Source organism: Kogia breviceps, chromosome 3 (genome assembly GCF_026419965.1).
Source record: "Kogia breviceps isolate mKogBre1 chromosome 3, mKogBre1 haplotype 1, whole genome shotgun sequence".
Classification (NCBI taxonomy): domain Eukaryota; kingdom Metazoa; phylum Chordata; class Mammalia; order Artiodactyla; family Physeteridae; genus Kogia; species Kogia breviceps.
Genome location: NC_081312.1, coordinates 107,177,789 through 107,182,603, shown reverse-complemented (window position 1 = coordinate 107,182,603; position 4,815 = coordinate 107,177,789).

Here is a 4,815-nt window from a genome sequence, read left to right as displayed (position 1 = left end):
CTCAAATGCAGAGACACCAATGCAGGGAATCAAGAATCATGAAAAATCAGGTAAATATGACACACCAAAGGAAACTAATAAAGCTCTAATAACTGACCCTAAAGAAATAGAAATATGTAAACTGTTAGAAAAAGAATTCAGAATAACCCTCTTAAGGAAGTTTAGTGAACTACAAGAAAACACAGACAGACAACTAAATGAAATTAGGAAAAGAAATCATGAACAAAATGAGAAGTCCAACAAGGAGATAGCAACCATCAAAATAAAAAACAATAGAAATCCTAGAGTTAAAAATATAATAACTGATGAATTCAATAAAAAGTTTCAAAAGCAGACTCAACCATGAAGAAGAAAGAATCAGCAACCTGGAAGATAGGACATTGTAAATTACCCAGTCAGAGGAACAAAAATAAAAGAGAATTTAAAAAGACAGACAAAAGCTTCAGAGATTATGGGACACAATGAAAAGAAACAGTACTTGCTTTATGGAAATCACAGAAAGAGAAGAGAAAGAAAAGGAACAGAAAAAGTATATTTAATGAAAGAATGGCTGAAAACTTCCCCAAACTGGGAAGATAAATGGACATCCAGACCCATGAGGCCCAAAGGAACCCAAATAGGGCTACCCTGAGACACATTATAATTAAGTTGTCAAATGTCAAAGGCAAAGAGAAAAAATTAATAGCAACAAGAGAAAAGAGAGAAGTTACATTCAAGGGAACCCCCTTAAGACTATGAATGCATTTCTTGAAAGAAACTTTTCAGACCAGAAGAGATTGGGATGACATATTCAAAAGAATGAAAGAATGTAACTGTCCACCAAAAATTTGATACCCTATGAAGTTGTCCTTCAGAAATGATAAAGACTTTCCCAAACAAACAAAAGCTGAGGGAGTTCATTACCACCAGAACTGAGTTATAAGAAATGCTAAAGGGAGTCATTTGTGTGCAAGGAAAAAAAATGCAAGTTAACATCATGAAAACATGAAAAGGTAGTGCAATTCTCACTGGTAATGATACGTAGTCATAGCTAAATTCTGCAATACGGTGATAGTGGTGTATAGTTCACTTACAACTCTAGCTTAGAAGTTTAAAAAAATGAAGGTAGTGAAAATAACTATGATAATTTGTCACTAGTTTCACAATATCAAAAACATGTAAATTTCAACAAAAATAACCTAAAATATGAGGGGAAGGAGAAGTAAAACTGTTAAGGTTATGAATTCTATTGAATTTAAGTTTTTATCCATTTAAAATAGGCTGTTGTAAGACTAAGATATTTCATGTAAGCCTCATAGTAACCACAAGGGAAAATACTGTAGTAATCACACATAAGAGCGTGATAAAAAAGTCAAAGCATACTGATACCAAAAGACTTCAACCTTCCCCCCCCCAAAAAAAAAGACAGCAGGATACAAGACAAGGGACAATGAATCTATAAAACAACCAGAAAAAAAATGAACAAAATGGCAATGGGAAGTCCTTACCTATCAATAATTACATTAAATGTAAACAGATTAAATTATCCAAGTTAAAAAAAGGAATGGCTGAATGGATTAAAAAACAAGATTCAACAATATACTGCACACAGAGAATAACTTTAGCCTTAAAGACACACACAGACTGAGAGTGAAGGATGAAAAAGGACACTTCAAGCAAATGGTAACAAAAAAGCTAACAAAATAGACCTTAGACTAAACATAAGACAAAGAAGGTCATTGTGTAATAATAAAGGGAAGAAGACATACGTAGAATCAAGACAGAGAATCAAAAAGAAAACAGTGGATTTGAACCAAAATTTTAGGTGACATGATCTTTATATATGTATATATATATAACATTCTATCCAACAACAGCAGAATACACATTCTTCTCAAGTTCACATAAAACATTTTCTAGGATATATCATATGTAAATGGTAATAGAAACATACATATCAATAATTTCCTGAAATGTAAATGGATTAAATGCTCCCACCAAAAGACACAGACTGGCTGAATGGATACAAAAACAGGACCCATATATATGCTGTCTACAAGAGACCCACGTCAAACCTAGGGACACTTACAGACTGAAAGTGAGGGGATGGAAAAAGATATTCCATGCAAATGGAAATCAGAAGAAATCTGGAGTAGCAATTCTCATATCAGAGAAAATAGACTTTGAAATAAAAACTATTACAAGAGACAAAGAAGGACACTACATAATGATCAAGGGATCGATCCATGAAGAAGATATAACAATTGTAAATATTTATGCACACAACAGAGGAGCACCTCAATACATAAGGCAAATACTAACAGCCTTAAAAGGGGAAATTGACAGTAACACAATCATAGTAGGGGACTTTAACACCCCACTGTCACCAATGGACAGATCATCCAAAATGAAAATAAATAAGCAAACACAAGCTTTAAATGATACATTAAACAAGATGGACTTAATTGATATTTATAGGACATTCCATCCAAAAACAACAGAATACACATTTTTCTCAAGTGCTCATGGAACATTCTCCAGGATCGATCATATCTTGGGTCACAAATCTAGCCTTGGCAAATTTAAGAAAATTGAAATCGTATCAAGTATCTTTTCCGACCACAACGCTATGAGACTAGATATCAAATACAGGAAAAGATTTGTAAAAAATACAAACACATGGAGGCTAAACAATACACTACTCAATAACGAAGTTATCACTGAAGAAATCGAAGAGGAAATCAAAAAGTACTTAAAAACAAATGACAATGGAGACACGACGCCCCAAAACCTATGGGATACAGCAAAAGCAGTTCTAAGAGGAAAGTTTATAGCAATACAATCATACCTTAAGAAACAGGAAACATCTCGAATAAACAACCTAACTTTGCACTTAAAGCAATTAGAGAAAAAAGAACAAAAAAACCCCAAATTTAGCAGAAGGAAAGAAATCGTAAAGATCAGATCAGAAATAAATGAAAAAGAAATGAAGGAAACAATAGCAAAGATCAATAAAAGTAAAAGCTGTTTCTTTGAGAAGATAAATAAAAGTGATAAACCATTAGCCAGACTCATCAATAATAAAGGGGAGAAGACTCAAATCAATAGAATTAGAAATGAAAAAGGAGACGTAACAACTGACACTGCAGAAATACAAAAGATTATTAGAGATTACTACAAGCAACTGTATGCCAATAAAATGGACAACCTGGAAGAAATGGACAAATTCTTAGAAATGCACAAGCTGCCGAGACTGAACCAGGAAGAAATAGAAAATAGGAACAGACCAATCACCAGCACTGAAATTGAAACTGTGATTAAAAATCTTCCAACAAACAAAAGCCCAGGACCAGATGGCTTCACAGGAGAATTCTATCAAACATTTAGAGAAGAGCTAACACCTATCCTTCTCAAACTCTTCCAAAAGATAGCAGAGAGAGGAACACTCCCAAACTCATTCTATGAGTCCACTATCACCCTGATACCAAAACCAGACAAAGACGTCACAAAGAAAGAAAACTACAGGCCAATATCACTGATGAACATAGATGCAACGATCCTCAACAAAATACTAGCAAACAGAATCCAACAGCACATTCAAAGGATCATACACCATGATCAAGTGGGACTTATTCCAGGAATGCAAGGATTCTTCAATATACGCAAATCAATCAACGTGATACACCATATCAACAAACTGTAGGAGAAAAACCATATGATCACCTCAATAGATGCAGAGAAAGCTTTTGACAAAATTCAACACTCATTTATGATGAAAACCCTGCAGAAAGTAGGCATACAGGGAACTTTCCTCAACATAATAAAGGCCATATATGACAAACCCACAGCCAGCATCATTCCCAATGGTGAAAAACTGAAACCATTTCCACTAAGATCAGGAACAAGACAAGGTTGCCCACTCTCACCAGTCTTATTCAACATAGTTTTGAAAGTTCTAGCCACAGCAATCAGAGAAGAAAAAGAAAAAAAGCAATCCAAATAGGAAAAGAAGAAGTAAAGCTGTCACTGTTTGCAGATGACATGATACTATACTTAGAGAATCCTAAAGATGCTACCAGAAAACTACTAGAGCTAATCAATGAATTTGGAAAAGTTGCAGTATACAACATTAATGCACAGAAATCTCTGGCATTCTTATACACTAATGATGAAAAATCTGAGAGGGAAATTAAGAAAACACTCCCATTTACCACTGCTACAAAACAATATCTAGGAATAAACCTACCTAAAGAGACAAAAGACTTGTATGCAGAAAAGTATAAGACACTGATGAAAGAAATTAAAGATGATACAAATAGGTGGAGAAATATACCATTTTCTTGGATTGGAAGAATCAACATTGTGAAAATGACTCTACTACCCAAAGCAATCTATAGATTCAAGGCAATCCCTATCAAATTATCACTGGCATTTTTTACAGAACTAGAACAAAAAATTTCACAATTTGCATGGAAACACAAAAGACTTCGAATAGCCAAAGTAATCTTGAGAACGCAAAATGGAGCTGGAGGAATCAGGCTCCCTGACCTCAGACTATACTACAAAGCTATAGTAATCAAGACAATATAGTACTGGCACAGAAACAGAGACATAGATCAATGGAACAGGATAGAAAGCCCAGAGATAAACCCACACTCATATGGTCACCTTATCTTTGATAAAGGAGGGAAGGATATACAGTGGAGAAAAGACAGCCTCTTCAATAAGTGGTGCAGGGAAAACTAGACGGCTACTTGTAAAAGTATGAAATTAGAACACTCCCTAACACCACACACTAAAATAAACTCAAAATGGATTAAAAACCTAAATGTAAGG